Raw genomic sequence first — 12,518 nt, 5'->3', positions numbered from 1 at the left:
AGAAATAGATTATGTACATATCTTTGATGAACTTTGAGTCCTAGCTCTGGCACTAATGAGCTGTATGGCTTATTTTGGGAAAATCATTTACTCTTTCTGAGCCTCAGATTCCTCCATGCAAATACTAAGTGAGGGAAATACTAAGTGAGACGGTGGTTGACAAATTGAGCTATAAAATTCAGAGTGCCTTTTAAATGGATAGAATTTTCCATTGCAATTAGAACTTCACAGTTTACAATTTACATTTTTAAAAAACTGAGAATCTATGACTGATGTAAGTAGAGATGGTCTAGAATACAAATATTTGATTAACTAAACTCCCCAGTTTCCTAAGCATGTTGGATAAAGTGATGCTTATGTTTTAATGGTGATTAATGGAAATAGTAGTATCACCACAAATAAAGCACTTCTTTGCAGAAATTATGCTTTCATTATTAGAAGATGAGTAGATTTCAGAAATGACATCATAGATTCTAAGATGTCATATAAGGGTTAATGACCATTCCTTGCTCTTAGCCTGGAAACCATCCAGTTTTACCGTGAAGTGAAAGAGAAGTATCTCATGTCTAATTTACATTTTCACAATTATTTGTTTCTTCTCAATAACCTTATAGAACAATACTTTGGTTACTGATTAAAGTGAATAATTTTTTACCACATTAAAAAAATCCTTTACAGATATAGAAAATAAACTTATGTTTACCAGGGAAGTAAGGGGAAGGAGGGATAAATTGGAAGACTGGGATTGACACATACACACTACTATATATAAAATAGATAACTAATAAGGACCTACTGTATAGCACAGAGAACTCTACTCAGTACTCTGTAACAGCTATATGGGAAAAGAATCTAAAAAGTGTGGATATATGTATATATATAACAGATTTTTACACTTGAAACCGACACAACATTGTAAATCAACTATATCCCAATAAAAATAATAAAAAATACTCTTCAAAATAAAGTTGATTTTTCTAAAATATGCTGAAAACTTTGATTAGATGCATGTTGGTACAAAGTGGGGGGAAATAATTTAATTACAATATATTGTTTTTGTTCTTGTTTCTGTGCTGGGTAGTGAATTCTCAGGTATTTACTGCATAAATGAAAAACAAACAAATAAAATAGAGCCATGCATGGAACAATAATAAAGATGTGCTACAAAGCAAGAATTATAAATTGAGATCTGCCATAGAGGTCCAAAACGTATGTTAAAATTACCTACTCTTTTTTTTCTTAATATTTATTTATTTATTTAGGCTGCACCAGGTCTTAGTTGTGGCACACTGGATCTTCGTTGTGGCGTGCAGGATCTTTAGTTGTGGTATGCATTTGGGACCTAGTTCCCTGACCACAGATTGAACCTGGGCCCCCTGCATTGGGAGTCTTACCCACCGGACCACCAAGGAAGTCCGTAAATTGCTTAACTCTTAACTAAGGCTAAATGTTGATTTAAGCTCATTTTTGTTGCAGCTAAAATTATGTGTTAGCAACTTGATAATATTTAATTATTCAGCAAATATCTATTGAACAGTTATCATATTCAATATTTACTGCTGGGTACATTCTGTGAAATAAGGTAACTTACATAATATGGCTGAAGAAAAAAGCCTTCAAAGATGGTGAGTGATAAGACTGGAAAAATAATCAGAATCCAGAAAATGTGGGCTTTTTTTGAGCCAAGCTAAGGATTTAGACTTTAGATTTTGATATTAGAGAGCTATTGGATTGTATAAAGCTGAGGAATAATATTATTAGATTTAATTTTTTAGAACATCAATTATAAAAATAGTATAAAAATGAATTGCAGAGGAACTAAGTCTAAGGATAGGAGACCAGTTTTAAAAACTAAAATATTGCAATAATTTCAGTTGAGGCAGAGTGAAGATCAGACGAAAATGGAATTAACAATAGCATTGAAATAAGGTGTGTGTATCAGTCCCTGTATACATTATTGCTAGCAATGATAATATAGTGCAGAAGACAGATTCAAGAAATTACAAGTAGAACCTGATGAAATTAGTAAGAAACTGAATGTGGATATTGAGGAAGCATGAGGAGTCATTTTAATATTTCTGGTATGAGGAATGAGTGGTTGTTGACAGTGTTATGTGCTTTGAAGAAGAAATGTGAAAGAGGAGGAGTGAATTTGATGGAAAAGATAGATTTTGATATGTTGCATTTGAAATTCCTTTAGGTGACCAAGAAGATATTATATATGTTCCGTAGGCAGTTGAACATAAGTCTGGTGCTCAAGAAGCAGGGTTATGCTGTAGATATTTAGAAATTATCAAAATGTAAAGCGTGACTGAAATCATGAAAGTGAATGAGCTCCCCAAGACAAGCATATGGAATGAGGAGATAATAGAATAAAATACTGAACATGGGGAAATTTAAGCATTTAATAAGTGGACAAAAAAGATAAATCAGTAAATAAGGAATGGGAAAATAGCAGGAGAACCAGTAGTGATTTTTCTCATGGAGTAAATGAAGAAAGGAGCTTCATATAAAGAATACATTAAATAACAGTAGGAGCTGAAAAATACTATAACTAAATAATTGGAAGTATCATTTTGGAGGACATTTACATTTGCAGGAATTGTCTGATTGGGGTGGTAGGCAAGTAAATCAAAATCATATTTTAGTGAATGAAGGTAGTAGCTAAAAAAAACTGAACAGGATTTCTCATCATCTCTTGTAGGAACCATATTCTTCTACTACATCACAGCCACTGGAGCTCTGAAAATATCAAATGAATATTGTTCTGTTATAAATTTTGGAAGAAACCTTGCTCCCATTTTTTGATTAAGTTTATCAAAGAAGTACCCAAAAGTGTTATTTTAGTAAGATATCAGATAATGTTTAGGGCAATGTTGCATGATTTTCTCCAGCAGTACTTAGATGTCTATGCCTATGACTGAAAACTGTGGGTAGATTTGAAGCTGCAATGTTGAGATTCTGAAGGGTGATGGGGCAAAGAAACAAAAGGGACACTTGCCGAACGTATTACCAGAAGCTTCCCATGAAAAACGTAGCTGGTTAATTAACATGCTATATACATGTAAATAGCTTCTGAAGGAAAACAACATTAGGCATATGGTCTTTTTACTAACACTGAAAATAAAATCAGATAGATGTGAGAGCCTATGAAAATCCAAAATGAGTGCTCGGATTGTGCCCATAATAAGCCAACAAACTGCATTATCACTCCCATCTATATTTATGTGATAAATGGAAAAGTAGCAATAAGGTCTATATGTTTTTTGAAACTGACATATGAGTTTGAAGCAATTAGACTGCATTATCTTGCTTTGCTTGTGCGCCCCAGAAACCACTTTGCTTTCTTTTTTAAAAAAATAAATTTATTTATTTTATTTATTTATTCTTGACTGCGTTGGGTCTGTTGCTGCACGGGTTTTTCTCTAGTTGCAGCACACGAGTGGTTACTTTTCGGTGCGATGCTTGGGCTTCTCATTGCGGTGGCTTCTCTTTTTGTGGATCACGGTCTCTAGGCACATGTGCTTCAGTAGTTGTGGCATGTGGACTCTAGAGAGCAAATTCAGTAGTTGAGGCACATGGGTTTAGTTGCTCCACGGCATGTGGGATCTTCCCGGACAAGGGCTTAAACCTGTGTCCCCTGTATTTGCAGGCGGAATCTTAACCACTGTGCCACCAGGGAAACCCCACACTTTGCTTTCTTGTGATATTTTGATTTTAGTCTCTGACTATGAACTACAGGTGATACTGATTCCAATATAAGTTCTAAGGATGCAACTTATGAATTAAGCCTACAACACTAATTACTTTCCATCCCCCTGCCTATGGTGCTTGGTTCAGATTGACACCATGAACTATGTCAGGCCAGTTAGAAACAATGAGACTTAATTCCTGGACTTTTGTTGGCACAGTTAGGAAATCAGGTATTCTCTTCACACTGGAATTTGTTTAGAGTTAACATAGTCACCTTATGACTATGAGTAAAGAACCTGCATGATATTGAAACCAACCCAGAGAAAGTGGAGCAAAAAATATATAGAAACTGAATTTGGAGAGGCATCAGCATTACTGTGACCTGAGTCATTTCTTCTTTCTCTCACAACTGATCAGAAGCTCCTTTACATAGCACACTAGGACACCCAGAGATACATTCATCTGTGCATCTGAAAGTGGGTAGCTTTGACCTCAGAGGAGGCTATGGAGCCAAGGGAGTCACAGTGACAGCAGCAGCAGCACCGATAGCACTTAAGGCAGTGACACTGGCAACAGTGACACCAGAGGCAGCAGCAACCTCTCTAGCAGAAGAGATAGAAAATGAAAGGGGTGAGTGAAGTTCTTCATGGCTGTGTGGGCTGCAGCTGGAGGGTTCCAATTTTTTCAGCAAAACCTGTATATCTGAGGGGAAATCTCCATGCCTTGGGGGTGCAAAAGAAAATAGAAAGTAGACAAAGAGAACTGAAAGTATGCATTTCTTATCGTCTGCCCAAAGTTTCCAGCAATAGGCTTGCCCACAGACCTCTGCAACTCCCCAACACAAAGATCCTCCTAGCAGGCCATGGGCACACCCAAAAACCCATGTGCTAAACAAACACCTCCCTTCACTCTGCTGCCATATTTTTTCTTTTTTTAACTAGCTTTTTAATATATGTGTCCCCAAATTTAGCAATCAGCACTGGTAAAAGAAATTAAAAACTTGTCCTATAATGTCACCTTCTGGAAAACAAAATAAAGGTTCCTAATTATTAACCTGTTGAATTGTTAGAATCAAAGTAAACAGAGCCTTACCTAAATAAGAAAGGTGTTTGCTACTTCAAATGTGGTGACAGAAAGCACATTTCATCAAACACTATGAAAAATTATGGTAATACAATATAACAAAAAGAAAATGATTATCCTTCAGCAACTTAGCCTAAAGACATGCAATCTAACTGACAAAGAATTCAAAACAGAATTTATGAAGAAATTCAATGATCTACAGGAAAACTCAGAAAGACAATTCCATCAACTCAGGAATAAAATTAATGGACAAAAACAGTAATTTACCAAAGAGATTGTATTCTGAAAGAAAACACCAATCAGAAATTCTGGAGGTGAAGAACTTAATAAGTGAAATGATAAATGCATTGGAAAACTAGAAAGCCTCAGAAATAGAGCAGATCAGATGGAAGAGGAAATAAGCTAGCACGAGGATAGGAACTTAGAACTGATTCAGGTGGAAGAAGGAAGAGAACTAAGATTTTTAAAAAGTGAAAAAACCCTACGAGAATTATCAGACTCCAAGAGAAAAGCCACCATAAGATTAATGCCTATACAAGAAGAGAAAGATAAGGAGAAGAAAACAGAGAAATTCTCAAATCTGGGGAAGAAACTGCATATACAAGTCCATGCATTTAATAAAACACCTTATTATCTCAATGCAAAAAGACATTTTCCAAGACACACTAAAATGAAACGGTTAAAAATTGATAATAAAGAAAGAATTTTAAAGGTAGCTGGGGAAAAAACACAGTAGCCTACAAAGAAACCCCCATTAGGTTATCAGCAAATTTCTCAGCAGAAACTTCACAGGCTAGGAAAGAGTAGACTGATATATTCAAAATATTGAAAGATAAAAAATTGCCAGCCAAGAATACATTATCTGGCAAAGTTACCTTTTAAATATGAAAGAGAAGTAAAGACTTTCCCAGACAAACAAAACCTGAGGGAGTTCATGACCACTAAACCTGTCTTACAGGAAATGCTTTAGCTCTTCAAGCTGAAACAAAAAGACCAAAGTACACAAAACTCTGATTAAGGTGGTAAATAGGCAGTCAGAATTAGAAAATTGCATCTCTGTTTTAGAATGTTATATTAAAAAATTATAGCCTAGAACTTAAACAAAAGAACATTGAGAATAATTATAGCTACTACAATTTGATAATTAATTCACAAGGTAAAAAGATAGTTTAGGAATTAAAAATATAGATGAAGAGGAGTAAAAGAACAGAACTTTTACAGGTGAATGAAGAAAAACTGCTATAAGCAGAGAAAATATTATTTTATTTATGAGATATTTTATGTAAAGTTCATGTTAACCACAAAACAAAAGTCCAGAACAGAGACAATAAACTTAAAAAGAGGAGACTAGCAATTTACCATGGAAAACCACCAACTTACAAAGGTAGACAGAAACAGAAGAAATAAATGGAGAGACAAAATAACTAGAAGACAAAAGATTAAAAAGTCAATGCACATTTAGGGTAATTTTTAATATGTAATATTAATGTAAATGTAAGTTGACTGAACTCACCAGTCAAAAGGCATAGAATGGCTGGATGGATTTTTAAAAAGACCCAATCATATGCTGTCTGAAGGAGACACATTTCACTTCTAAAGACACACAGGCTCAAAGTGAAGGAAGATGACATTCATATGCAAGTGGGAACCAAAAGAAAGTGGGCAAAGCCATACTGATACCAGATAAAATAGACTTCAAACTAAAAGTTGTAACAAGAGAAAAAGAAGGTGATTACATAATGATAAATGAGTAAATTCATAAAAAATATAAAAATTGTAAATATATATGGTTCCAAAACTTGAGTACTGAAATATATGAAGCAAATACTAACAGATCTTAAGAGAAATAGACAATAACACAATAATAATAGGAAACTTCAATACCAGCCTATCAGAATGGATAGATCATACAAAATGTCAACAGGGAAACATTGGAATTGAGCCACGCTTTAGTCTAAGTGGACTTAACAGTCATAGATAGAATGCTCCACACAATAGAAACAGAATACATATTCTTCTCAAGTGCACATGGAAAATTTTTCTGGATAGAGCATATGATAAACCACAAAACAAATTTTAGCAAATTTAAGATTGAAATAATAACAACTACCTTTTATGACCTCAGTGATGCAAAACTAGAAATCAAGAACATGGGAAAAGTGAGATCAACAAGTATGTAGAAACTGAAAAATTCACTTCTAAATAACAAATAGGTCAAAGAAGAAATCAAAAGAGGAATAAAAATGACCTCAAAATAAATGAAAATAAAAATACAACATATCAAACTTTGTAGGATGCAGCAAAAACAGTTCTGAAAGATTATAGCCATGAAGGCTTATAAGAAATTAGAGAAATCTCAAATAAACATCATATCTCTATACCTCAGGAAACTAGAAAAAGGGCAAACTAAGCCCAAAATTAGCAGAAGGGGAGGAGGTCAAGATGGCAGAGTAGGAGAATGCAGAACTCACTTCCCCCATGAACACATCAAAAATACATTAACATGTGGAGCAATTCTCACTGTAAACTAACAGGAGACTGGCAGAAAGACTCCTGCACAATGAAGGGTGTAAGAAACATCCACATAGAAATGGATAGGAAGGGAAGAGAAGAGAACAGGTCAGGACCTGTGCCCCTGGGAGGGGAGTAAGAAGAGGAAGGGAATTACATGAGTGGAGATCCTCCCTGGGGAGTTAGCAGTTTGAGCCACATATGAGGAACCCCAGCCTTGGTGTCCAATACTGGGAAGAGGAGCCCCCTTGGCTGCTCCCAGGGATCATGGGACTAACAGAAGGGCTGTGAGACTCCTGGACTCTGATCATAAGGAGAGTGCACATGCTAATTTACTCCTGAATAAGGGCAGAAAGGGTGGATTGAAACTAAACGGATCACTGGCTGATTTCCTGTGACATCCCTGGCACAAACTCCAGCCAGAGCCAAGAGACCTTTCTGGCCGTCCTTGTTTCACAATATAGCTGTACACTGGGGTGAGGGATGCTATGGTCAAGGGAAAGGCTTGGCTATAAGGCACAAATTTGACTCTGATCCTGAGCAGGTCAGGGACAGCCATTACCTGCACTTATACAGGCAGTACACCAGAAGTCATCTGGGTCTCTCACTGCAACTGGACAGTAACAGGTGGCACCCTGACCCATGTCAAGTGCCTGCACCAGCCCTGTTTGCTCTGCAGGGCAGCTACAAACCAGGGTAAGGGCTGCAGTGGTCGTGGGGAGAGCTCTGCTGTAAGGGACAAAGGTGGCTCAGAACTGGAGTGCCTTCTGAGCAAGGCAGGGGAAGCCACTACTGTTGCTTACACAAGTAGTGCAGCAGAAGTGGAGCAGATCACTGACTGAGGCTGGGACCAGCACAGCCTGTTCCCAGACCCAGGCTGAACACATTCAGCAGCCCCTGAGCTCCAGCACTGCTCCACTTTGGGATGAGGCTGCCAGTACTGGGAGCAGGAGAGTACACACTTAAAGGGAACTGAGCCAACTCATACCTGACACTCTGGGCTTCTGTTCCAGCAAATTTGGACCTGACCTGACCCTCAAGAAATAACAAATGAAATCATAGATATTTAACATAATCATAAGATGATAACATGAACAGTTATTTGCCAACAAATTGGAAGACCTAGAAGAAACAGACAAGTTTCTAGAAATATACAACATGCCTAGACTGAATCAGGATGAAATAGACAGCCTGAACAGATCAATCACTAGCAATGAAATTGAATTTGTAAAAAGAAAAAAAAAACTCCCAGCAGTCAAAAGTTCAGAAATGAATGGCTTCAAAAGGGAATTCTATCAAACAGAAGAATAGCTAATAATGGGCTTCCCTGGTGGTGCAGTTGTTAAGAATCCACCTGCCAATGCAGGGGACACTGGTTTGAGCCCTGGTACAGGAAGATCCCACATGCCGCAGAGTAACTAAGCCCATGCACCACAACTACTGACCCTGCGCTCTAGAGCCCATGAGTCACAACTACTGAGCCTATGTGCTGCAACTACTGAAGTCTGCGTGCCTAGAGCCCATGCTCTGCAGCAAGAGAAGCCATCGCAATGAGAAGCCCGTGCACCACAGCAAAGAGAAGGCCCCACCCACCACAAATACAGAAAGCCTGTGCAATGAAGACCCAACGCAGACAAAAATAATAACTTACTAACTAAATAAATTTATTTAAAATAAAAGAATAGCTAATAACCATACTTCTCAAACACTCCAAAAAATTGAAGAGAAGGGAGAACTCCTAAATTCATTCTACAAAGCCACTATAATGCTGATACCAAAACCAGATAAAGACAATACAGAAAAAGAAAATTAAAGGCCAATATTAGATATCACATATAAGTGAAGGTTTATAGTATTTGTCCTTCTCTGACATTTCATGTAGCATAATATCCTAAGTGTTCTTTTTAGTGAAGTCTTTAGTGTTTTCTATATATAATATATTATCTGCAATGTGACAGTTTTACTTCTTTCTTTCCAATTTGAATGACTTTTATTTCTTTTTCTTGCCTAATTGCTGTGGTTAGCACTTCTAATACTGTGTAGGAACTAACATATATTCCAGCAATTCCACTTCTAGCTCTTTATCTGAAGATAAAAAACACACTAATTCAAAAAGATATATGCACTTCCATGTTCATTGCAGAATTATTTCAATAACCAAGATGTGTTCATTATAGCTAAAAGAATAAAGAGATTGTGGTGTGTATGTGTACTATTAAATGTTATTCAGACACTAAAAACTGCTATCTCATTGTGACAATATGAATGGGCCTCAAGGGCATTATGAAATAAGTCCAACACAGAATGAGAAATACAGTATGATCTCTCTTATATGTGGAATCTACCTATCTATCTATCTATGTATCTATCTGTCTATCATCTATCTATATCTAACTATAACTATCTATCATCTATCAATCATCTATCTATTTATAAACTGAGCTCATAGTTACAGAGAACAGATTGGTTTTTGCCAGATGCAAGGAGTGGGGGAGTGGTGAGAAAAATGGGTGAACTGTTTTTGGTTTCATTTTATTTTAAATAAATTGAATTAAAAAAATGAAAACCATACACCAAGTATGCCTTATGAATATAGTTGGAAAAACCTTTAACAAAATATTAGCTAAAATAGAATCCAACAAGATATTAGAAAAGAATTATACACCATAATCAAGTGAGATTTACTCATGGGATGCAAGGCTGTTTTACCTCTTGAAAACCAATTAATGTGTAACATTATAATAATAGAGTAAAACAAAACCACATGATTATCACAATATATATAGAAAAAGCATTTTACAAAATCTAATATCTATTTATAATAAAAGTGCTCAGCAAACTAGTACTAGGAGTGAATTTCCTTAACCTGATGAAGGTCATCTATAAAAAACCTCGATCTAACATCATAATCAATTGTGAAAGACTGAAAACTTCCCACTTATGATCAGAAGTAAGAATAGGATTTCTGCTCTCACCTTCTATTCAACACTGTATTGGAGGTAAGTAAAGTGAATAAAATAAAGAAGTAAAACTATTTTTGTTTATAGATAACATGATCTTGTACACAGAAAAATATAATACACAAACACACAATAGAATAAATGAGTTCAGGAAGCTTACAGAGTGTAGCATCATTATACAAAAATCTATTGTTTAAACAATAGCAAGAAACTGCAAAACTGAAATTAAGAAAGCAATTCTATTTAAAATAACATAAAAGAGACACAAATTAAAAAAAAATAAATGTGACACTTATACTCTGAAGACTAAAAAAAATTGTTTAAAGAAATTAAAGAGGACTTAAATAAGTGGAAATACATCCCATATATATGGACTTAAAGATTTAATATTAAGATGGCGATGCTCTCCAAATGACCTCTACATTTTATGCAATTCTTATCAAAATTTTCCCTGTCTTTCTGTAGAAATTGACAAGCTAATCTTAAAATTCATACGGAAAAGCAACAGACCCAGGATAGACAAACCAAATTTGTAAAAGAAGAACAAAGTTGGAGGATTAATACTTCCTGACCTTAAAATTTATTTCAAAGCTGCAGACATCAAGACACTGTGGTACCAGCATAATGACAGACATATAGATCAATGTACTAGAATTGAGAGTCCCAAAATTAACCCTCACATTTATGGTCAATCGATTTTTAACAAAAATAGATTCACAACAAACGGCTTTAGAACAACTGTATATCAATTTGCATGAGTGAGATTGAACTTTTTCCATACTTAGTGTACAAAAATTAATTCAAAATAGATCATACCTCAATATAGTAACTAAAACTATTAAAGTCTTAGAAGATTACATAGGTGTTAATTTCTGTAACATTGCATTAGACAGTGGTTCTTAGATGTGACTCCAAAAGCACAAACATCAGAAGAAGAATAGAAAATTTGTATTTTATCAAAATTAAAAAAATTTGTTCTTCAAATGACACCATCAAAAAGTTTAAAACAACTCACAGAATGGGAGAAAATATTTGCAAGTTATTTTTCTGATAAGTGTCCAGTATTCAGAATGTATAAAGAATCCATACAACTCAGAAATTTAAAAAGCCAACCCAACCCTAGAGGGGTGGGATAGGGAGGGTGGGAGGGAGATGCAAGAGGGAAGAGATATGGGAATATATGGATATGTATAACTGATTCACTTTGTTATAAAGCAGAAACTAACACACCATTGTAAAGCAATTATACTCCAATAAAGGTGTAAAAATAAATAGATAAATAAATAAATAAATGAAAAGATGCTCAATATAACTAGTCATTAGGGAAAGACAAATAAAAACCATGAGACCCTGTAACTGTCATAGTTATGTAGCTTAACCCAGTGGTTGCTCTAGAAGTAAAACAGAATAGGAAAAAAACAAAACAACACAACATAAAAATTTTAGAAAAACAGAAAATCCCCAGAACTCAGTGGCAAATGTGGAACATATGTGTGAAGTGTTTTTTTGCTTGTTTGTTTTTGGTTTTGCTTTGGTTTTGTTTTTAAAGAGTTGATTCTTTTTATGTTTTCATAGTTCAAGTGTATTTTTTATTAAAAATTATTTTTGAAACACTGTTTATATTCTCTTTGTTGTAAATAGAGAAACAAAAGCTCACAGTAGCTTTATTCTTTAGCAAAATGGTGCAAAGGGAAGAAAACTACTGTTTTGCCAAATTTGCATACAGATTTCCTTGAGAGTCTGACTGTGATAATTAAGATGTGGTAAGAGCTATTTAGGTTAAAATATTATTAGAGACTATTTTCAAGATAAGAGAGGTTTTCGTCATTTTTCAGCTCGTCCTTCTGGGTCAGTTTGTCATAATATTTTTCTTCATTTTTAGCCTTTTTATGTACCAGCTCCTGCTGTATCAAAGGTCCTGAGAAACCCAGCCATCTGTTTCCTCATTGGTGTTATACCCAACAACAGCCCAGCAAGCTTCTGGATCCTAGAGTCACTATCATCACTGTTCATACACAACCATCTCTTCCTGATTGTCTATGAAGATTGCTGAGGGTCAATATTGAACTTTTTATGTACAGTATATACTGTTTTGATTCAGCCTGATTGATTGTCCTCCAAAATGGTTTTAATATTTATATCTCCATCATATCTCTGTATTATACCAACCCTGGTTAATATTTATAAAAGTCACTGCCAATTTTATAATTGTGAAATGTTATAATTGTTTTGAGTTGCATTGAGAATGACTTATTCTTCATTTACTTGTAT

This window comes from Delphinapterus leucas, chromosome X, assembly GCF_059928025.1.
Source record: "Delphinapterus leucas isolate spDelLeu-1000000601 "Yukka" chromosome X, BTC_Dleu_Yukka2, whole genome shotgun sequence".
Classification (NCBI taxonomy): Eukaryota; Metazoa; Chordata; class Mammalia; order Artiodactyla; family Monodontidae; genus Delphinapterus; species Delphinapterus leucas.
The sequence above is the reverse complement of the archived record's forward strand: the minus strand, read 5'-3'. Positions refer to the sequence as shown.